General features: G+C 36.0%; 1 long non-coding RNA gene across 5 annotated transcripts in view; it reads left to right on the top strand.

The window, feature by feature from the left end:
• The window catches only part of LOC107195566, a 99,649-nt gene that overhangs the window by 32,790 nt on the left and 41,715 nt on the right, over positions 1-25,144 (top strand). For 4 of the 5 annotated variants that reach the window (XR_003045911.1, XR_003045912.1, XR_003045909.1 and 1 more), the window contains one exon: positions 9,438-9,554. This is a non-coding gene — a long non-coding RNA (uncharacterized LOC107195566). Of the gene's footprint in view, positions 1-9,437; positions 9,555-17,363; positions 18,742-25,144 lie in introns of those variants that run through there. The other variant, XR_003045910.1, reaches the window with a different exon arrangement.

Here is a 25,144-nt window from a genome sequence, read left to right on the forward strand (position 1 = left end):
TTTATAAGCCCTGGAATATCTCAGTGGCCCTGGTTTCATCATCTTTCTGAAATGTAAGCACATACTCCTGGGGAGAGAAGTCTCTTACTTTCTGTTCAGTCATCTTTTAAGTTTTAAGGTTTGTCTTTTAACGCAGGTCTCAATAAAATTTGCCCAGAAAATTCTAACTGTGCAGAATTACAAAAATACTCACTTCCTGAAAGTGACATAGTAGGTGCTCAATAAACTATTTGTTAAATGTTTAACAAATGTAAAGAATAAATCTAACCCAGTGATCTCAGCGGAGCAGGAGTTGGAGGCATTTGTCGTGGGACGAGGGGGAGGCGTATATACCACAGTCATCTGGGGGAAATTTTTTTCTTTTATTAACGATGTACTTCCATCCCCAGATTCTAACCCGTTTCTGTTACTGTCTTATTCCTTAGGGATTTGTTTTTTTGTGGCCCAAAAAGGAGGTGAGAACTCTGATATAGGCTGCCTTGTGCTTGAATCCTTTCTGTAGGCTTTCCTATTAAAGTTACTAATGGAACCATTTGTCTTGACGCCTAATCCCAAGGCTGCTGTATCGGTGTTTAAGTCAATTCTTTTATTTTGTGTTAGAAAATCAGAACTAAGGAAAGTTTACAAACATGTTGCTTGATTTTAATTCAGATTTGGTTCTGGTGTTTTTTTTGAATCAAGACATAATTAATATACAAATTATATTAGTTTCAGGTGTACGATATAATGATTCAATAGTAGTATACGTTGCAAAAGGATCACCAATATAAGTCTAGTTAACATCCGTCACTAGAGTCACTCACGGATTGTTTTTCTTGTGATGAGAACTTTTAAGATCTACTCTCCTAGCTTATTTCAAATAAGTAAAACAGTATGATTAACTGTAGTTACCATGCTGTATATTATACCCCCATAACTTACTCATTTTATAACTGGAAATTCTTACCTTTTGATCCCTTTAACCCATTTGGGTTACCTTTTCATTCCCCATTGCAGGCGACAACCAATCTGTTCTCTATATCCATGAACTCAGGTTTTTTGTTTTTTGTTTTTTAATTGCCATTTTAAATGGTAGCTTTTTAAATTAAAATTACAAAGTCATGTTGTTTGACTTTTAGGAATTATATTGTTTTTTTTTTGTATATTGATCTTATATCCGGCAACATTGATAAACTTATTTTTTATTAGTTTTAATAGCTTTCCTTCATAATTCTGTATATAAACAATGATCACTTGGGAGATAAGGACAGTTCTGAAAAAATTTTTATATCTCATTTCTATTTCTTTTATTACATTGACTAAGACCTCTACCTTATTCAGTAGAAGTGATGGTTGTCATCTTGGTCTCATTTCCTGGCTTTTAAAGGAAATACTTATATTATTTAATCATTAAATATAATTTTGTTGTAGATTTTTGTTAAGGACATTCTTTTCTGTTCTTGATATACGCAGATTATTTTTTTTTTTTAACATGAAAGTGGGCAAAGAATTAACAAAATCATTTCTCATTCTTTAAGGACAAATCTGACCTTGGATGAACTTTTTAATCATTTCCTCTGAATCCGGATAAAAGTGGAAAGTCAACTGTGGTACTAGGCAACATTGCTTATGGTAAAAAGTGACCTTTATTTAGTAAAGATATTTACACTAGGAGGAACTATCCATGAACCCTAAATTCTTGGTTAAAAGCAATTGCTTTGAGCTTTCCTGGCAGCACTTTTCAGAGATGGGTGTAAACTTTGTGGGGACTCCGGAAGCTGTGACTCGGACCAAAGAGGTGTTGGTTTCTATGTAGGACAGAAAGCCTCTAAGCCAACCTGAGTCTGCGCCCACCCTGTGATTCTCATTTTCTTGCATCTGAGCTGTCATCTGAATAACAAAGAGAATAGCTCCTGGATGGCCATGTGGATTCCTGGGAAAATCCTTCCCATGAAGAGAAACCCCTGATATTGCCCTGCTGGCATGCCGTGTTTACTTCTCATGCTTTCTGAGTAGATGGCTGCCGAGTGTGGCCTTTGGTACTTGGGTAGCTCAGAATGTGTAATTAGAAGTCCCATGTGGGCATTGCACAGTTCATCCACTCAAAATACAGAAATAGTGTTTACTGGGGTTGACCTAAGTTTATAACTCTCACTTATAACTTCAATTTCTAATAGTTATTTTATTGGAAAACTCATATAGTCATATTAATTATTGACTATAAAGTAATATAAATTTTAGCATAAAATACGTATACAATATACCATTTTAATTTTTTTATATGTTAGATTCTGTTCGTGTTTGCCAACCGAAAAATGGTTCTGCTATTAAAAAAAAAGTTTAGTAAGTAAGGTTTTCGAGTTGTGCAGTCCAATGGATAGATATTTGCTCTTCTACTATGGCTCTTAAAATTAAATATAATTAAAAATAGTTTCTTGGTTGCACTAGTCTCATTTCGAGTGCTCAGCAGCCACATGTGGCTGAGTGGCTGCCATGTTGGACAGTATAATATAGAACATTTTTGTCATTGCAGAAAGTTCTGTAGGACACTTTCTAGGTTTTATTTTTTATTCAGCCAGATAATTGAGAGCTTTATTTTTTTACTGCACATATTATATACTGTAAGAAGCTGCTTGATGAACTAATTTAGGATATCAATCAGAGATGGTATTGAAGAACTCAGTTTATTATTTACATAATAATATGCTAGAGCACTATTTCTAATATTTGCATTCCTGAACAAATTCTGTTTCTCCTGAGACTTACCAGTCCTTCATGACCAGTGTCAATTTTGTAATCGGTTGGTTTTCTCTTTTTGCTTTATCAACCAGATAGTGTAGGGTGAAATTTATGGCTTAATTTAAGAAACCTTCTAGCCTACATAATTGCATGCTTCTTTTTCTTGTCTGAATTTTTATATTTGTAAAATGTGATTTTATTGTCACATTGGAATTTTTATGGGCTGTCTCAAATGCTTTGTGACAAAGGAGGTAAAGTATAAATGTAGTAATAAATGCCTTAAAGATTTTGATTGATTGTTTCATTACTTATTACTTTAGTCACTTACTACTGAGAAAGGATGAAGGACCTAAAAACAGTTCTTGGCTGATTATGATTACAATATGCATGCACGTCATTTGAACTACTTTCCAAATGAAGTGTGTTAGAATATAAACCAGTTTAATTCACTTTTCTAAAACGTTTTTAATGTTTGAAATAATTTTTGAATAACTCTCTTACTAAAATAGTTTGTAAAAATTTCAGTCTTTTTAGTATTGTTAGGGAATTCAACCAAGAACATACATATGTGAGTATTCGAACTGATGAACCGGGTTAAAATAAATTGGGGAGAGTGCTGTTTTGTTTCCCGATGGAAACTTTCTTATCTTTTTTAGGTAACAGAGAATTTAATTTGGGGCATTTATACCTTCATAGTGTAAAAACACCACTGTGCTTTCCTTTCTCCATTTTATTCTGGAACCTATAAGGAGGTCAACATTATATGTCTTTAATGTTTTACATTTTGCAGCTTTTCTTGCTTCTGAAAACACTTAAAGCAGCTTACACATTTCAGGCCAAAAAGTAAAGTAACTTTATAAAAAATAAAACCAACCCTACCTAAAAGAAGTTGAAGGATTAGGTACCTCCATGTATCAGTGCAGAACAAATTGGGGCCATATATTTGATTTTACGTTTTCTGCTCGCTCAAGTGAGAAAAACATAGACTTATATCGTTTTCATGTACTGACAACCGGAAGCATATAAACATCTGCAGAAACCAAACATTTCCTGGAACTAAACTCGAGCAGAAATTTATCACGTGAATCTCTGTTTAAAGAACCTAGTGAAAAATATCTTCAACCACAGTTATGTAAAAGATCCAGGAGCGCAGTCCGCATGAATTAGGTTTTCCAGAAGGCGGAGTCCGAGGAGTCTGTGCAAAACCATGGCTCAGGAGGTGTGTGTGCTGGTGTGTGTGCTGGTGCAGGGCAGGGGGGCAGAGAGCAGCTCTGGGGGCGCGAGATCCAGCACCTCCGCCGGCTGGAAGTGGTACTAAGGAACCTATGCTTAGAAAATCACGATTGTCAACAGGGCCATTAAATCTTTTTTTTTTTTTTCTTTTCTCTAAAACATTAAGTGTTGTCAGTGTGTTTGTGGTATAGGCGATCATTTAATTCTGTTCGTCTTAAGTCCTCTGACAAACACCTGCAGTGGAAATACTTTATTTTTAAACTTTGAAGGAAGCAAACAACATTTTCATGGAATTTTAAGAGCTAGGCTTCTATTTTTACCAACTCTAAAGTCCAGTTCACTTCTGAATATTTTTTTAATATTATTTGAAAACAATATTCAAAAAAAACTTGAATATTTTTTTCAAGGAGCTTGTGCTCATTAATATAAATTTTTATAACAAAGTATTTTAAGACTTCACCGCTTGTATGACACAAAAGAAACAACTTTTTCTTGGAATATTTGAGGGACAAATATAACAAACTATTCATTTTTTTCCCATGAAAATCTAAACTGAAAAACTATAGACGGCATAGTGCAATTTCTTTGAAGAATGTTTTTATCTTTTGAGTCTACTCAGGTGAGTTAACAGAAATACTTAAAAACACTTTAGCCTGTCATGTAGGTTTAAGATTGATATTTTCATGTTAACTACATGTGACGGTTTTAATACAAATGTTAATTACTAGCTTCCCATCTGGTGAAAACTGTCCAATTTCTGCTTTTTAACACTGAGTCTCATCTAGCCGGCATGGAAGGGGTCGCATTAGTGGGATTAGGGGGCCATCTTTCAGGGTTTAGAGGTTTGGTGCTGTTCACCTGCCGTACAAGCTATTATAAGGATTACATATGATAATGTGGAGAAAATGCTTTTGGCATATAGTAGATGCTCAGTAAATGGTGGTTCTTCATCCTCTCATGTCACTGGTGATGGCCAGACATATAGTCCTAGAATTTTTATCCTGGGTCATATATTTTTAGGTTGTTGAGATCTATCCTAATTTCAGCAGTTTTATATTGACACTTAAGTGCACTTGTAGCATATGGTTGAAAGTGTAGTTTCTAGTCATTAAATTATAGATTAATAATAATTCAGGAAATAAAGCAAGTGGTTTGAATTTCTTGGTGAGACAACAGAGTTCAAGAGTAGAATAATTGTATCAAAATACAACTTTCTTTCGTTTCATTTGTGAATTTTAGTTCAGCACATAAAGGTATTGCATTGGTAAAATATCCGCATGTAGAACCAAACCACTAAGAACTGAGTGGAGGCCTGGGGTCCGGGGATTGGAGATGGAAGTGTGCGCAGGCTCGTACAGCCCTGGACCTCTTAGAAGACAGGCGTACCCATGAAAGGGACCTTGAAATCATTTCTCTGTAGTCTGAGAACTGCCTTTGGGAGAGTATACTGAGAAGTTCAAAGAGGAACCTTTGTAACGAGAGAGAGACCACAACGAGACTGTCAGTCCCTGTTCTTCCTGCTTTCCTCTGCGTGGCTGCAAGGTCATCCTACGGGCAGTGCAGCAAAAAATACAATATGGAGGGCTCTCAGGCAAAACGTTAATAAACATATACCTCCCTGAAGGAGGAAGCCGTCCGGTGGTTGTGGTGTAATTCAAGGGAGTTGATATTGATAATTGAGACCCAGATGCCATGTTTTAAAATATTCTACTTAACTCTTAAAGTTAGTGGAATATTTTAATTCTTAAATTTAATATAAAATTCATATAATATAGGAAACCCAAAATTTTAGTGGGAAATATGATCATCAACGATGAAATTATAATGAAGACTGTGTGCCAGTTACAGTGCAAAATTTGTTTCTACCTGCATAGTCCATGCTCTGCAAAAGCTTGCTGTTGAGAACAGTAGGGTCTGGAGATTGAGTTAAACTGCCTACCCGTGATATTATTTTCAGCCATTTATTTATTCATCAAATATATGTCAGGGACTTGTTATGTGCGAGGCATTTTCCTGCCCCCGGAGGAATACGGTATCGAACAAAACAAAAATTTCTTCCCTTAAGAAGCTTAAATTCTCTAGAGGGAAGGGAAAAAAATGGGGGACGAGGAATCTAGTGGGGCTGATATGACTGATTGGCTGGCTGACTGATTGAATGAATGAATATAAACAAATACAAGTAAATTAGAAGGAGGTAGTTAAGGGGAATGGGAGTCAAATATATGGTGACGGATGGAGATTTGACTTTGGTTGGTGAACACAATGCAATACACGTAGGTTGTTATTGAATTGCACACTTGAATCTTATGTAATTATATTAACCAATGTCACCCTCGAAAATTTAATTAAAAAAGAAAAACTCAAGAAAAAGTGAATCATGGGAAGTGGAGTGGAACATGTACTGGTGTGGATGGGGTGTTACATGAAGTAGAGTGGCTGGAGAAGGCCTCTCTGACTGATTTACACTTGTTTAAAAACCTAAAGTAGGTGGTGGGGGTGGGGGTGCCTTGCAAATGTCTGTGAAGAAGCACATTCTGTAGAGCGGGAACAGGAAGTGCAAAGTCCCTGGCATGAGTGTGTTCACATCCTCGAAGAACATCAGAGAGAGCAGTGGGACCAGGGGGTGAGCAAGGGAGAGAGTGGTAGCAGGTGAAGCCTGAAAGGTGCCTGGGGTCAATTGTGGACCTCGTAGGGCATCATAATGCCTTTTGTTCTGAACGAGAGAGAAACAATTGATGGAGCTTGAGCACAGGAGTAGCGTGATGTGATTTTGTTATATTGGTATGACTCTGGCCTTTTGTTTTGAAAACAGTGGGCAGAGAGGCAGGGGTAGGATCAGCTGGGAGGCTGTTGCAGATGACGGAGGCTCAGATGACAGTTGTGGTGGAGTAGGGAGAAGTAGTTAGAAATCAGATACATCTTTAAGATAGAGCCAAAAGGATGGCTGATGGATTGGCTATGGGGTGTGAGGGAAAATGAAAAGTCAGGAATGACTTGGAGGATTGCATTATCATTTACCGAGATAGGGAGTCCTGTAGAAGCATCAGTCTTAGAGGGGAAACATCAGGACGTTCAGTGTGAAATGTCTGTTAGACACTTAAGGGACGATGTCAGGTAGGCATCTGAATTCCCTGAGTCTGGAATTCAGGGAAGAGGTTCAGGTTCTTATTGTTGGTATTTGATATTTAAAGTGATGAGTCCCATTGCGATGGCCAAGGGGAGAGAGAGGATTGATAGAAAAGAAGTTTGAGAACCGAGACCCTGGGACACTCCAGAATCTAGATAACGAGAAGTCTAAGAAGGAATGGCCAGTGAAGCAGAAGGAGAGGAGAATGTGGTGTCTTGGAAACCAAGCAAAGAAAGTGTTTGTAGGAAGAGGGTAGTAATCAGCTCTGTCAAATACCGCTGACAGTTCCAGTAAGATGAAAACTATTAGATTTAGTAAAAACTGTTGCTGATGCTTTTCGACCCAAGTGATCTTGAATAAATTTAGTTAACCTCTTTCAGGTGATAACCTTGGTGCCTACCTCATAGGGTAGTTGTGGTGAATTGTTTAAATGGATGAGATAATTTGTTGAAAGTACCTATCTCAGCACCTGGCTATTGGATAGTTTAAGGTGGAAGCCATTGATGACTACTTAAACAATAGCTTTAACTTAACAGTGGAGACATAAGCCTGATTGGAATGGGTTCAAGTGAGAATGGGAAGAAAGAATTGGAGACAGCTCTTTTGAGTATTCCTATAAAGCTGAATTAGACTAATGGGGAATTTATTCATGGGAATATGGGATCAAGAGGAAGGTCTTTCCTTCCTTCCTTCCTTCCTTCCTTCCTTCCTTCCTTCCTTCCAGGTTGGGAGAAAGTATAGGCTATCTGCTGATGAGAATCACCCTCTATAGAAGGGACAATTGATGATATAGTGGGATTTGGGATTGTGAGGTATTTTGGTCATAGATAACAAGTTGACTGAAATAAATAAGATTGTTCTTTGTTTCTTTACCCTCTCATTGTCTTTCATTCATTCGTTTACCAAACATTTATCGAAGGTTCACTAGGTGAGCTAGGTGCTGGGTAAAGGATGGTAATTAAGGGGCGAATCAACAAGAATGACCTCTACACTCTCATGGAGCTTTTATTGTCTGGTGGATTTATTGTCTATAGGCATTCTAAAAACACACAAATGAGTAAATGTAGGTTTCGATGAATGCTTTGTAGGAAAAGGGCAGAGTACTGTTGAGAGGGACAATACCATGGTGTGATGCGGGGAGGGAGGAGTGGTATTAGAAGGCCTCTCAGCAATAAATGGTGGCCATGACCAAGAGGAAGAGTGTTTCAAGCAGAGAGGGAACAGAGTATGCAGAGGCCCTGGAGCAAGGGCAAACTGATGCTTTTGAGGATTTGAGAGGTGGCCAGTGTGACCTGAGAGGTAGGAAGGGACCAGGTCGAATAGAGCTTTGGAAGCCGTGTTAAGGTTTTGGATTATATCCTAGGAGTGATGGGAAGCCATTGAAAAGTTTTAATGTGAGAAGGGACATGATGAATTCTGTATTGGGGAAGAAACTGTCTGTGTTGCAGTGTGTATAGTGAATGGATTGGCGGGGAAAACAGTGGGGAAAAAAACAGTTTAGACAAAAAGATAATATCTGTGAAAATAGGCCCAAATACTTATGATTTTGCTATGGAAAAAATAGAATCGATAGTATCCTTTATTTAGCAGAATTTGCTTTGAGTTTACCAGGTTTCTCAGCAGCTGTGAAAAGAGCATTTTCTTGTTAAAAATAATATCAGTACAGAAAAGTCGGATGTTAGTGATTTCAAATTCTTAAACATAAAATGAAACTTGGAAAAAGACAGTTACAACTTTGTGAAAAATGAAAAATAGTAAGATCATATCAATCTTTTTTTCTTAGTAAAATACCAGTGACACCATATAAAAGGCAGAATCTAATAAGAAAACATTAAAGTATATGAATGTGTACCAAAAGTAATTATCTGTTTATGATATTTTAAGTTTTCATGGAAAGAAACCTTAAAATTTTGCTTTATTATAATGGATGTACATTTTTTTTTATTTTTTAGAATAAAACCAATATAATAAAAACAGTTCATTGGTTAATAAATATTTCAAAAGTCCCCCTTTTCACTTTCAAGTGTCTTAGTTTATACAATAAATTATATGGTTAGAGATGGAGGATCTCTAGCGATCATTCAGACTGGTAAAAAAGTGATCAAGTTGTAGTAAAAGATGTATATTTTATTGCGCTGACTTAGGATTCTCCCCAGATTTCTGAAAACAGAAAGGCAGTTGCAATACCAAGTATTGCTGTATCAGTTTACCCACATCTCCAGGGCCATGAATTAACTTGTTCTGAGCCCTCACTTAAAAAAAAAGAGAGAGAAAGAAAGAAACAGATTATTCCCTATCTAGACGATCCACTCACGAGAGTTCTAACTTGGTTGTAATTCTAGTTTTCTTTCTCACACAGGCATTTTATTGCTGCTTCTCAAAGTTAGAAGAGTCGGAATATTTCACCACCCAGAGTTTCTCTGCCTCCCATATCTAAGCTCGAACCTGCCAGTAGACAATACCATGTGACAGCTGAGTAAGTAGATGCTGCTGTGTGTTTGTTTTACTGCTTTAAAAAAAAAAAAAAATTAACTTTAAAGTTTTAAAATATTAGGCATTTTAATTGAGTTCTTTAGATTTTGTTGTTGAATAATGATGGCAATTATTATAATTCCAATAAGTGAATATTTATAAATAATGGGATTCTGGAAGAAATTAATCCCCTGATGATTAAAAAAAAATAATGAAAACATTTCCATGCATAATACTTTAGCTATTAAGAAACAGGATTTAAATGCATATATGAAAAATTTAAAAGCATTCTCCTTGGTGTTTTATTTCACTTTTATATATTGAAATGTAAAATTATTGGTAAAACAACTGTTCTGAATTTTTAAAATGGAACTACATCTATACAAAAAAATTATCTTTTAACACAGAATATATTTTGGTTAACTTGAAATAAATACTGTTTTTTTTTTTTTCATGGAAATAATTTAATAATTCTATTTGGAAATAATGTTTTTTTTCCCCTGCCAATATAGAAAAGAACACAGAATCTCTCCAGGTCTAACTTTGTTTCTTAATTGAGGAGCCTAGGGAAGAAAGGCATTTATTCTTTCCAATCTAAACATCTGAATGATATTTCTCTTCCTCTCTCTGACTTATTTTTCTTAACATAATACCCTCTAGATCCATCCATGTTGTCATAGATGGTAGTAAGATTTCATTATTTTTTTATGGCTGAGTAATATTCCATTGTATATATCTACCACATCTTCTTTATCCAATTATCTATTGATGGGCACTTAGATTGCTTCCATATCTAGGCTATTGTAAATAACACTGCAGTGAACACACAGATGCATATATTTTTTCAAAGTAGTGTTTTAGATTTCTTTGGATCAATACCTAGAAGTGGAATTGCTGGGTCATAAGGTAGTAGTTTTGTTTTTAATTTTTTGAGGAAACTCCATACTGTTTTTCATAGTGGCTGCACCAATTTTCAATCCCACCAACAGTGCATGAGGGTTCCCTTTTCTCCATCTCCCTGCCAACACTGTTGTTTGCTGATTTACTGATGGTGGCCATTCCGACAGGTGTGAGGTGTTATCCCATTGTGGTTTTAGTTTACATTTCTTTGATGATTAGTGACATTGAACATCTTTTAATATGTCTGTTGGCCATCTGTATGTCCTCTTTGGAGAAATGTCTGTTCAGGTCCTCTGCCCATTTTTTAATTGGATCGGTTTTTTTTGGTGTTAAGTCGTATGAGTTCTTATAAATTTTAACTCCTTAGTGGATGTGTCATTGGCAAATGTCTTCTCCCAATCGGTAGGTTGTCTTTTTATTTTGTTGATGATTACCTTTGCTGTGCAAAAACTTTTTACTTTGATATAGTCCCATTTGTTCATTTTTCCATTTGATTCCCTTTGCTTGAGGAGATACATTAGAAAAAAATATTACTAAGAGCAACGCCAGAGAGTTTGCTGCCTATGTTTACTTCCAGGAGTTTTATGGTTTCAGGTCTTACATTTAAGTCTTTAATCCATTTTGAGTTTATTCTTATATATGGTAGAAGAAGATAGTCTAGTTTCATTTTTCACTTATATGTAGAATCTAAAGTACAAAATAAAAACAAAACAGAAACAGACTCATAGATACAGGGAACAAATTGATGGTTACCAGATTTTAGTGGGGGAGCTTGGGGAGCTGGGAGAAAAAGGTGAAGTGACTAAGAAGTACAAATTGTTAGACACAGAATACTCACAGGGAGATAAAGCGCAAAATAGAGAATATAGTCAGTAACATTGTAATTGTGGTTGCTGTCAGACAGGTACGAGACTTATCAGGGATCAGTTTATAAGTTATGTAACTGTCTTAACCACTATGCTGTACACCTGAAACTAATACAAAATACTATCGAATGTCAAAAAATTCCCATCTGAATGAACTTTAAAGAATTGAACCGGTTATCTTGATATAAACTGGTTTCTCAGAATGGAAGTTATTGTTACTCTTGTCCTATCCATTGAAACTGTTTAACAAAACTAGGAAACCATGAGATCGTATCAGGGCGTTGTTTGAAATGCAATGAATAAATATTCAAGATGTTCCCCTCTATGATGGGGTTATTTAGTTTTGGTCTGTATCTGTGCTGGTCCCATGTGGCAGTCAATGACCACATGTAGCTGTTGACATTTGATATGTGGCTAGTCCAACTGAGATGTGCCGTGCATAAAATCCACACTACATTTCAAAGACTTAGTATGAAAAAAAGGCTAAGAAATTTTATGCATCATTTTTGTATGAATTACATGTTGAAGTAGCAATATTTTACATATGTAAGGTTAAATAAAATATTAAAATAAATTTAACTTATTTTTTTACTTTTTTATGTATCTGCTAGTAAATTTTTAAATTACTTGTGGCTTATGTTCTATTTCTAATGGAGAGAACTGGTCTGTATCATCATATACAATCAACATTCTTAGTTATCCATTACTCAGCCTTCTGTAGGCCTTCAACCTCCTGGTCTGTGTATGGATCAGTTAATATAAATCTATATTGTTTTAAGAAGGTGATTCTTTGATTCATTAAATATTTAATGAGTACCTACCATTTGCCTGACAGTATTCTAAGTACTCGTGATACAGTAGTGAGCAAAATAAACAAAACTTTCTGCCTTCATGGAGTTGACAATCTATCGGAAAGACACAGACTATAAACAAGTGAAATATATAATCTATTGGAAGGCAATAGTGCTTTGGTGAAAATGTAAGGGGTTCAATTATAAATAGAGTGTTCAGGGAAGGCCTCACTTGAAAGGCGATGTTTGGGGCAAAGACTTAAAGAAGGCGAGAGAAAAAGACCTGTAGGTATTCGGGGGAAGAGTGTTCTAGGCAGCGGGAATAGGAAATGCAAAGCTCTTGAGGCAGGGGTGTGCTTGTCTCGTTGGATAGTAGGAGGCTTTGTGATTGGTTAGAATGGAGTGAGTGACGGGGACAGAAGGAGATGAAAGATAATGGATGTGAGCAGTGGCTTTTATAAGGATTTTGGCTTAGATGAAAAGGAATTGGTAGGGTTTGAGAAGAGAGTAAGATGATTTTTCTGTTGAAGCTGCTGTGATTAGAATAGCCTGGGGTGAGTATGGGGGCAGGTGAGTATGGGGGCATTGCAAGGGTGAAGCAGAGAGACCCAATTCAAGACTCTTGCAGTGACCCAGTTGAGCAATGATGGTGCCTGAGACCATAACCAAGGGAAGGGATGAAATTCTAGTTATATGTTGCTGTGAAGTTGAATATGGATGAAAGAGAAAGAGATGTGTCAATGGTGATTATTTTTGGCCAGAATAACTGAAAAATGGAGTTGCCTTTTGTTGAATCCGGGAGGGTCGTGGGAGGAATAGATTTGGGGCAACACCAGGAGCTCTACTTTGGACACATTAAATTTGAGATGGCACTTCAAACATCTAAGTGGAAAGATCAAAGAGACAGATGAGTTCAGGTAGAGAGAAGTCAGGGTAAAAGAGACAAAGTCATTGGCATTTAGCTGTTATTTAAAGCCTGGAGAAGAGTTGAGACCACCAAGGGAGTAAGAGTAGATAGAAAAAAGGAGAGTCAGGGACCACTGCAACCTCTGGAGTTTGGGAAATGAGATGGATTCAACAAGGGAGACTGAGGAATGGACCATAAGGTGGGAATATGGGATAGTCTGGTCTCCAAGGGAACGGAGCGTTTCAGGGAAGCAAAAGTAACTGGCCTCAGTTGCTGCTGGCGGGTCAGGTAGGATGTGAGCTGAAAACTGGTCATTGGATTTAGCAATGGGGAGGTTATTAGTGACCTTGACAAGAGTGTTTCAGTGAAGTGATGGAGTGGACTAGAGTCAAGGGAGAATTGGAGGAAATGAATCAAAGAGGCTAAGTATACAGACGCTTCTGAGGAACTGTGGAGTCAAGAAGGGTCAAGGAAGTTTTCGATTTTAGTTTTTCAGATGAGAAAAATTGCCACATGTTTCTCTCAGTGCAAGTATTAGATTTCAAGATACTCTTCTGAAATACCTACCAGATTTGTGACACTTAAGGCTACCACCTCTGTGTGCGTATGTGGGGAGGATTAGTGTTTCTCTCCTAGGAGGATTTCAGAGAATTGTGTTTTGTAAGGGAGGTGTGTGTAGATCAGCATTACTTAGGTTGAAGGTTGCTTTTGCAATCTTTATGAAATTTGGCTTTATTTCTTCTTTCTCATGGCCTGTATTCACATTCCAGTAACTAAAAATGTTAAGGAAACAACTGTTAAACTAGTTACTCTCAACCGAAAGTGTTGAGACAGCTAATGTTTGGGGTTTAATTTCTTTTCCTTACCTTAAAGGAAGTTATCAAAGCATTAGAAGAAATTGAGGCAGAGACACACATTACCAGAATAACTAGATCTTAGATCTGATTTACTGGCTATGTGGAACATTTAATCCCTCTGTATTTCAGTCTCAACAGGTATAAAACGATAATATTTGCTCTGCCTACGACATGAGGTTTTTATGAGGATCAAACAGGGTAGTAGGTGAAAGAGCTTTGATGACTATAAACCATTCTATAGATATTAAGTAATAATGTTAAAAGCAAGTTAGGCTTAAGAATTTTGTGACAGTATTTGTCATAACTGGAGAAAAAGTGGAACGTAACAAAATCTGGGTTGAGGATAATTACAACGCGTGGTAATTCTAATAGAATCTTTAAGAATTTGCCTTTGCCTGTGTCAAGCTTTGTTGATAACACCACAGGATCTATCGTATTTGGGCTATCATAGAGTTTTGTGGTCAGGAGCCATGGCTGAGGTCCAAACAATCAATCAGTTTATTCCCTAGGATTCTCAAAATTACTGAACATCTGACTCTTTCGTTAGTTTACGTGTGGAGGACTCACTCTCCTAATGGAAAATGTTCAAGCTATGATGACAAATTTTATGTCAGACTTGAGAGCATTTCTATATTTGATACTTGAAGTGGAGTTGTAGTCATACTTTATTTTTGTAAGAGATTATGTTATGGAAAATGGAGAAATTTAAAATGGATACCCAAGATCACTGCCATTAATGATGATGATTCTCTTTCTGAATAAAAGAAGTATAAAAACTGGAAAAGATTGACAAAAACAATGATTTCTGGGCACCGGAAAAGGCAGACGATAAATGTGTTGGAGCTTTGGGTAAGATTTTGCTGAGAAAAGATCACTGGAGTCACGTCAAAACGATACAGTAGCCAACTGCCACTCCCAGAGGCTAGAAATGTGGCAATTAAAGGATCAAAAAGGAAAAAAAAAAAAGGTTTAGCTGAGAGAAATTTAAGTATACCTAAACAAGTGGGAATATATACCATATTCATAGGTTGGAAGACTCAATACTGTTAATGCAGCACCTTTCCCCGAATTGATCTATAGAGTCAAGAAAGTCATTGTCTAGATCTCAGAAAGGATTTTTGTAGAAGAATATTTATAGAAATTGGCAAACAGATTCTAAGATTTGTATGGAAATAGAGAGAGTTTAAAATAGTCAAAATGACTTAAAAAAAAAAATAAGAAAGTTGGAGGACCTATACAATTTGATTTCAGAACTTACCATAAAGCTGTAGTAATAGACGGTATACTATCCAGATACAGATAGACATCTAGGTCGGTGGGGCAGAACATCCAGAAGTAGACACATTGTGTAGTCAGTTGATTTTTAACAAAGGTGCTAAAGTAATCCAACAGGGACAGCGCAGTCTTCTCAACAGACGGCACTGCAGCAATGGGATATCCATGTGAAGCAAAATGTACCTCACATCACACTTTTACCTTACATCACACACGAAAATGAACTTAAAATGGATCATAGAACAAAACATAAAAAAGAAAACATGGCGGAAAGTCTTTGTGTCTTGGGTTAGACAAGGATTTAGCAAAAACGATATAAAAAGTGTTAAGTATCAAAGAAAAAATGACTTGGACTTCATTAAAATTAAAGTTTTGGTTTTTAAAAGACATCACCATTAAGAAAATAAAAAGTCATGTACTAGGAGAAAATAGTTACAAAATATATGTCTGATAAAAGGTTTGTATCTAGAAAATACGTAAAGAACTCTAAAAACTCAGTCCTAAGACAGCGACTCAATTTAAATATGTGCAATTTAAATTTGGATAGACATTTCACCAAAGAAGATACATGAATGGCAAGTAAACACATGAAAAGAGTTTCAACATCATTAGTCATTAGGGAAATGAAAATTAAAGCCATAATAAGATATTGCTCCACACTCATTCTAATGACTAAATTGAAAAAGACTGACATTCCATGTGTTTGTTGACAAGGATGTGGAAACACCAGAATCCTCACATGTTGCCGGTGGGAATACAATATGTAGCCAACATGCTGGAAAATAGTTTGGCAGTCTCTTTAAAAGTCCAGCGGACAAAGACTTGTATACAATGTTCATAGCAGCTTAAGTTGCGATTGCCAAAAACTGGGACTAAGGTAAGCATCCACCAACAGATGAATGGATAAGCAAATTGTGGCATATCCACACAGTGGGATGCTACTCAGTGAAAACAAATGGACTTACTGATACACTCAGCGACGTGGTTGAATCTCGAAATAATTATGTTGCATGGAAAAACCAGACGTACCCCCCGTCAAGTTCCATTTAACTGAAATTCTAGAAAATGCAGACTAATCTATAGTGACAGAGAGTGGATCAGTGATTGCCTGAGGATGTCTTGGGAGAGGAAAGAGAAAAAGATCTCAAAGAGAGGGGCACAAGGAAACACTGGAGGTGATGTATATATTCATTTTCTTGGTTACGCATGATAGTTTCATGGGTGTATATGTATGTCAAATTGTATACTTTAAATATGTATAATTTATTATAAAGCAGTCACATCTAATAAGGTTATTTAAAAAATTGTGCCCATTCAAAAACCAAACAAATGTTCACAACGGCATTATTCACAAAAGATAAAAACCAGACACACTCCAAATTCGTTAGCTGGCGAATGAATAAAACAAAATGTTATCCACACAAGGGAATATTATTCAGTCGTGAAAAAGACTGAAGTTCTGATTCATGCTACTGATATATATGACAACATGGATGAACCTCAAAAACATTATGCCAACTGAAAGAAGCTAGAAACAAAGGACTATATATTGTATGATACTATTTATATGAAATCTTTAGAAAAGGCAAAACCATAGGTCAGATCAGTGGTTGCCTGGAGCCAGAGGAGGGAGCAGAGAGATTGGCTGTAAACAGGTACAAAGGAATTGTTGGGGTGTTGGAGGCATTCTTGGTAATAGTTGTGCGGGTGGATAAATTTACTAAAGCTCATGTAAATGTACATTTAAATGGATGACTTTCATGGCATATAAATTATACCTCAAAAAAGCTGTTAATAAAATGGATGGCCAGTCAGATTTGTAAATTCTCTTTAAGGTGACTATTCAAGAAATTAGACTATATTGCTGATTTCATTGCAATAATATTGCCTTGGAATACTTTAGTGAGAACCATCGAATTAATGTTCTGTGTCAGATGCTCCTTTGATTCTAATGAAAATGGCAATCTTTATTAGTTGCCTTTTCCAGAATTTCTCGTTCAGTAACAGCTGTGTTTCCCTTGCATGTGAACATTGGTTTAGAATGATTGGTTTTATGTTTAATAACTATTAACGCTCACTACTGGAAGGAATGGTAGTTTCTTAGGTTAATATTCTGTTTATGTAAAGTAGTTCAAATGTGTAGTGGGATGTTGTCCTCCACCTTTCAGCTTTTAGGAAGGAAAATAGATGATGGCCTAACTCCTTTGTATTCTTTAGATACTGAAAGGCACACCGTTCCAGGCCTGGGGTGCCCAGCCACTGCCCTCAACCCCAGATAGGCGGAGAAATCCCAGATACACGGAGAAATCCGAGCATAACCTGAGCACGAGATCCTTTCAGAGAGCAGGAGAGCACAGAGCAAAGGAAGAGAAAGCAACCGTCTGGAACACCTCTAGCTGGGTCCGGCCGTGTTTGGCACCAGACGAGGAGTTGGTGACCTTATGCCTTTGCTCCTGCATATCCTCACATACAAACTTAGAGACAGAACTTTACTTTCTTAGGTAAAAGTGGGTGGGTATATTTCAGGTAGAAAATTACCTAAATCAGAATCTTACGAGAACATTTTTTTGCTCATGGTTCTGCCCAAGTCCCTGCACGATGAAAAAATTTATTTTAGAAACAACCAATCCTTTGACTGAAATTCATTCAGCTATTTTTCCAAATAAGGTAGCAGCTGGGTAACCAAATTCCCTTTTTTCTTCTTTTCTCTCTTCCCCAAACAAATCCTTTACTCAACGAAGATTTATGGGACACTTGTTTTTGTCTGGCATTCTAAAGATGGGACTGAAAGGAGCATGGGATGTGACATGGACATGATGTAAGCATGGGGGTAAACGAGATGGACAGTTTCTTAGTTTGGCCATTCTCATTATTTCTGCCTTGTTTTTCTTTTGAAAGAATTACTTTTGATAAGGAGATCCATGATATACAAAATAATACCCCATTTTTGTACTTTTTTTGAGAACATTGAAAAATAATTTGGAAAATAACTTTTTTTAATGAAAACTTTAGCCCATTTTTCACTTTCCTATTTTGTTAATGATCACGAATATATTATACTAAACTGATAATAACACTTATCTAAACAGTTGCTTTGAAAGTACATCAGAACAGTAGGAGTTAAAAATAGGTTCTCCCTATTGCTTCAGACTTATCTTTTGGTAATGTGAGGTCAGATCCTGCTTTAAATGTATTCTTGGGTGAGGTATTTTGAGGAAGTGAGTTGCTTAACCTCAGTTAGGCTCTTTCCTTGTGTGTAAAATGAAGACAATGAAGTACCTGCCCCAGCTGCTGTAAAACTCAGAAATAACTTCCGGGTTTGCGTGCCAGTGCAGACGGGCAGTTTCCTTTTGTACCACAAGAGGGAGAGCCTGCGTTGTTGCTACCCTGAGCTGAGGTCTGAATTCTTTTCTAAAATGTGGCTGGAAAGTTAGGATCCAGCGGATTGCTGGGAAAATGTGAAAGAGAAAGATTTGTCGACAATGTTAAGAGGAAGGGGACTCGAAACATGTAGTGATGAAAAGGAAGAGATTGTGAATAAAATTCCTTTTAAGATATGAAAGCTTTTGACAACATAGATAGTTACAGATTTTATTCCAAATAAACAGCCCCCCCTCCTTATTTTTGTCTATCTATACCTGAGAATTTCGATTTATTTATTTTGGTTTGGGGGGGGGGTTGTTTTTTTTTTTTTTTTTACTTTGTGACTGTGTCTTTTATATCAAACAAATATAGGATCCAAAATTTAGTTTCTCAGTACTGGTCCTGAATAATTAATACTGGTTAAAGATAAATTGGATTGTTTGCTCAATTTCTTGGATACATACAAAACCTGTTTGCTTTAAATTAGTAAGTCAAGAAGTCTTTGAATTTGTTCCTTCTCGCCCAACCCCCAGCTTTTTTTCCCTTATTTGAGCTTCTGGATTCTTTTATGTGATGTTTTGCTGTCATACATTGCTCAGAAGGTTGAGTGGGGACAAGGAAAAACATTGTGAATCAACCCTAGGGACACAGAACTAATTTTAATATACGGTGACATTTTGAAATTTGAAACCAAGATCTGAGCTAAACAAATAAGAGTGAAGATAGCAGTTATGGAATTATTCTAATAAATTTAGGGAAGTCTTTTTTTTTTTTTAATCTCAATTATGTGAATGTTTCCTTTCACTATGCTTTTAGATTTAAATTGTCTGGATCATCTCTTCATTTTGCCAGCATTTGTATACAGAAATCATGAGCACGTTGTGTTTAACATAACTAAATTATACTTAAGTATTTTTTGTATTGGAAAATGTGAATTTAGAAAGAACAATCTTAGGCATCTCTTTTTACTCTGAATTCTACTTTTAGGAATTTTCTCTGAGACTTGTTCTTGGTTTACAGTCAAACTTCATTGGTTCAAATTATGGCACCTACTATGTTTGAAACTTGGCAAAAAAGCAAAGTTACCCCTTTACTTTCATTCTCACTCATTTGAAATCTGATAATTTCTTGAGCAGGAAGAAGTGGAATTACTATAGGAATTATATGGCATGATTTTATCTGTGGAGCAGCCAGTTTAAAATGAACACTGCTGGTACACTGCAAGGAATTACAAACTTGTAAATACTTTGGAGATTGCAGCATTAAAAAAAATAATAATTTAAAGGATAGAAGAACTCTGTAGTTCTGTTTTCTTTGCTTCCACCATGAAATTTGTTCTTGTTCCAAAATGTGGAAACGTCCATGATAATCTGTTGTCCATATGAATGTCATCCATCTTGTTTATTGTGGCAAAAAGAAGAGAATAATCGATACAGGGACAGGCTGTCCTTTTTCTTTAAAGTTATTTTTAAAAATTATGGAATATTTCAGGCATACGAAGAAAGCATAGGGAATATTATGGAATCAGAATGTTGTGTAGCTATTAAAACACTACAGGATTCTTCCACAAGCCTGTTCCCTTTTCAACCTTACGGATGTAACTGTCCTGAACTTGGTGTTTATCCTTCTCACACATGTTTTTACACTTTTACTAAGTACAGATGTGTTCCTAAACATAAATAGTATGAATGTGAATAGTATGAATTTTAATTTTCTTACCAAGTTTCTAAGCGAGCAGTGGGTTGTTGTTGACTGTAAGCGGTGTTGGAGAGCGAACTTTTTCCTCTTGCGTGGCTGAAACTTTATACGCACTCGGCAGCAGCTCCTCATTTCCCGTGACAACCATCATCTATTTTGAGCTTCTGTGAGTTTGACTCCTTTATATACTTCATATCAATGGAAATCATGCCGTATTCCTCCTTCTGCTATTGGCTTATTTCTCTTAGCATAATGTCCTAAAGACCCTTTCATGTTGTCGCATATAACAGGATTTCCTTCCTTTTAAAGGCTGATTAATATTCCAGTGTATGTACACACCACAGTTTCTTTGTCCATTCACCTGCGAGTAGACATCTTAGTTTTTTGTTTTTGTTTTTGTTTTTTTTTTAACCTTTTTTGGCTAATGTGAATAATGCTACAGCGAACATGGTAATGCAAATACCTCTTTGAGATCCCGATTTCAGTTGTTTTGGATAACTATCCAAAAGTGGAGTTGCTGGATCATATGGTAGTTCTATTTTTAATATTTTAAAGAAGCTCCATATTGTTTTCCACAGCAGCTGTGCACCATTTTATGTTCCCACCAACAGTGCACAAGGGTTCTCATTTTGTTCACATCCTTGCCAACACTTGGTATTTATTCATTTATTTTGTTTCATGGCTATCCTAACAGGTGAGATGATACCGTGGTTTTGATTTGCATTTCCCTGACGATTGGTGATGTTGGTCAGTTTTTCGTATACCTGTTAGCCATTCGTATGTCTTCTTTGGAGAAATGTCTGTTCACGTGTTTTGCCCATTTTTAAGTCTTTTTATTTATTTATTTACTTACTTACTTATTTACTATTGAATTGTAGGGGTCTTTATGTACCGTGGATATTAGGGTACCCGTATGTGGTTTGCAGTCGTTTTCTCCCATTCAATGTATTTCCTTTTCGCCGATTATTTCCTTTCCCGTGCAAAAGCTTTTCACTTTGCTGTAGTCCCACTTTTCTGATTTTGCTTTTGGTGCACGATCAACGTCGTGAAACTTTTCTTTTGTATTTTCTTCTAATTTTACAGTTTCGGCTCTCTTATGTTTAAGTCTTTAACCCATGTCGAGTTGACTTTTACGTATGATGTAAGGTAAGGGTCCAGTTTCATTCTTTTGCATCCAGTTTTCTAGCACCAATTACTGAAGACCGTGTCCTCTCCCCTTGGCGTTTTCTTGGTGCCCTAATCGAAGATCGAGTGACTGTATACACACGGACTTATTTCTGCCTTTTTTTGTTCTGTTCCATTGATCTTACACGTCTGTCTTTATGCTAGTGCCAGTTTGAGAAGAGTAGTTTTAATATTTCTTTAAATATTTGATATAATTCACCAGTGAAGCCATTGGTTCTGGGCTTTTCTTCGTTGGGAAGTCTTTTATTACCGATTCAGCCTACTTAGCAGTTACAGATCTGTTCATGTTTTCTATTTCTTCATGATTCAGCCTTGGTATATTCTAGTCTTGTGTGTTTCTAGGAATTTATTCATTTCTTCTAGGTTATTCCATTTGTTGATATGAAATCTTTTTTATTTCTGTGGCATCAGTTGTTATGTCTCTCTCATTTCTGATTTTATTTGAGTCTTCTCTCGTTTTTGTCTTTTGTCAAGGTTTGTCAATTTTGTTGATCTTTTCAAAAAATCACCTCTTAGTTTTGTTGATATTTTTCTACTTTTTATTCCATTTATTTCTGCTCCAATGTTTGTTATTTCCTTCCTTCTGCTAAGTTTGTTCTTTTTCTATTTCCTTGAGTTGTAAAGTTAGCTTGTTTATATAGGACCTTTCTTCTTTTTTAATGTAGGTGTTTACCACTATTCTCTCTTAATATTACTTTTTTGCATCCCATAAGTTTTGGATGTTGTGTTTTTGTTTTTGTTTCTCTCAAGATATTTTCTAATTTCCCTTTTGATTTTTTCTATGACCCATTGGTTGTTCAAGGGCGTGTTATTTAATTTCCACATGCTTGTGAATTTTCTAGTTTTCCTTCTGTTGATTTCTAGTTTCATTCCATTGTGGTTGGGAAAGATACTTGGTATGATTTTAATCTTCTTAAATTTGTGCAATACATGCTTTCAAACAAGATATAAATTGTGTCTGTTGAAAGTAGAATTCCAACTCTTCCACCATGTGAGGCATCTGTGACCCAGGAAGGGACCTCTCACCAGACACCGAATCTGCCAGCACCTTGATCTTGAACTTCCCAGCTTCCAGAACTGTGAGGAATAAATTTCTGCTGTTTATAAGCCTATCTGTCTGTCTGTCTGTCTGTCTGTCTATCTATCTATCTATCTATCTATCTATCTATCTATCTATCTATCTATCTATCAATTCCAAAGAAAGCAGAACATACAGGAAATTTACTGAGGGAGATTTTCAGATTAACCTAAAATCAATTACCTGTGGAAGAGAAGGAAGCGGGATTGGGCATAGAAAGAAACTGGGCTGCAGCGCAGTCACAGGAGAAGCCTCAGCTGACCCCAAGGGGAGCACTGAAGGTGCGATAGCCATTCTTAATGGTCTCAAGTGGGATGAGGGACCAAGCATTTGTAGCCTCACCTTGACTGGTAATTGGATGCAGGCTGTCTGTCCATGGAGAGGGAATATGACTGTGGTGAAGTGACTCTCTTCAGCTGGGGATTGTCAGCTTGCAGCATGCACAGTAGCTGGACGAATAGCCCTTCGGTGTCTAAGCGAGACCTAAGCACATGTCAGCACTCACTGTAGTACATATTCTATGCATCATTGAGCTTGCCTTTTTGACCCAAAGTTATGTTTTTGAGATTTATTCATATTAAATTTATAGCTGTAATCACTTGTTTGGTTTTATAGTTTTCAGTTTTATAAATATGTCACAGTTTTAAAATACATTTTCCATTTATTTAAGTTTTGCAGTCGTTCACTATTGAAAAAAATATGGCTCTAAGAATTTATTTATATATCTCAGTGCATGTACTTAGTTAATCTGGGGTATATAACCAGAAAATTCTTGGGATTTAGGATATGCATAGCTTCAGATTTAATAATTATAATGAAATTGCTGTCTCAAGTAGTTGTATCTTGCTCCATGTTCCTAAAACCCCTTGTCATTGTCAGACTTTAACTTCGCCAGTTTGATGGGTATAAAATGATATCGCAATTATGGTTTTAACTAGAATTTTGTTGATTACTGGCGAGATTGAGAATTTATGTGTTTATTAGCTACTCCAGTTTCTTCTATGAAATGTGTATTCCAATCACCTACCCATTTTCCTGGGTTTTTTTTTCCTATTAATTTGTAGGCAGTCTTTATATTTTTTTCTTACCCATTCTTTGTTGCCTATATATGTACAAATATCTCTTGATTTTTGGCTTGATTGTTCACTTTTTAAGTAATGTCTTCTGTTGAATAGGAGTTTTCCATTCAGTGCAAATTTAATCTGTCCTATCCTTTGTGCATTGTTTCTTTGTGTCTTATTTTAAAAATTCTTCCTTAAGCCGAAGTCATATAAAATATTCTCTGTTTTCTAACAAAAGTTTTAAAGCTTTGCTTTTCACAGTTTCACATTGTAGCCCATCTAAAATGGAGTTTTGTTTGTATTGTGAGGTATAGATACCTTGTTTTATTTTTCTATGGATAACTGGTTTTCCCAGCAGCATTTATTCACTAGTGCATGTTTTCTCCACTGAAGTGCGGTGGCATTTTGTCATATCAAGTTTCCATTTGTGTAGATCTTTTTTTAAAATTAAATTTGTTAGGGTGACATTGGTTAATAAAATCATGTAGGTTTCAAGTGTGTGATTCAGTAATACATCATACATATGTTTCATTGTGTGTTCACTAATTTGGGGGGTTATTTTGTTCTACTGGTCGATTATATTTTCCTGTTCTAATTTCACACTTTCTTTATTATGATTTTATTTCTTTATGGTGTCTTGTTGCCTGGTAAGGTAAGTCCTCCCTTCTCCTTGTTCTTTAAAATTATCCCTTCTTTTTGCCTTTTGCTCTTCTCTATGGATTTTAGAATTAGGCTCCATGAGAAACATTTCCTTTGAGTGACTTTATGTGTTAAATTTATAGATTGGTTTGAGGAGAATTGACAACTTTGCTGAATAACTGTTTCCTGTTGATTTCTTCTTTAATATCTATATTTAAATCTTTTTACCGTACACATACTTTTTATAACTTACTTTTTTTTTTTTACTAAATACTGACATTATTACGTTAATAAATATCTTCACCCATAACTTAATCACTATATAACCATCCGTTACTTGGCTAGATGGTTATTTATTAAATCATGCCTCTATTAACATTTAGATTAACCTATTCACAATGATTATTCTTGAACTCCCATCCTTCCCATCACAAAATTATATATAAATATTCACCTATGTTTCATTCTAGTAATGTTAAGAATAGATAATTAAATATTTATCTGGGATGGATTTAGGCGTAAGATTCGAGAAATGTGTCTGACTTGCTGTCTTCGCAGATAGTTAGCCGGTCATCGCATACTTTGTCCTTTTGCTTTGACCGACTTGGCCTTTTTTGTCTCGCCATCAAGTAACCATCAGCCGTGCTCCTACATAGCAGGCACTCAATAAACGTTTGAAGCAACATACCAATTTCTTGTTTTTATTTACATTAATCTTTCATAGTAGCATATCTGTCTATTTCAGATCGACGCCCCACTATTTTAGTTATTAGAGCTGGTAAAACAAGACCCTCTCCGTTATTACTATTACTATTTTTCAGATTTTCCTGGGCTATTTCTGCATCCTTTTCATTTCAGATGAACTTGACATAATCGGTTACTTTCCCTTTAAAACTATTATGATATTTATTGACAGTGTATTGGTTTTCTGAAGAAAAATCATAAAGGCATTTCTATTTTAATTTTCTGGCCTA

Source organism: Pteropus alecto, unplaced genomic scaffold (genome assembly GCF_000325575.1).
Source record: "Pteropus alecto unplaced genomic scaffold, ASM32557v1 scaffold22, whole genome shotgun sequence".
Lineage (NCBI taxonomy): Eukaryota > Metazoa > Chordata > Mammalia > Chiroptera > Pteropodidae > Pteropus > Pteropus alecto.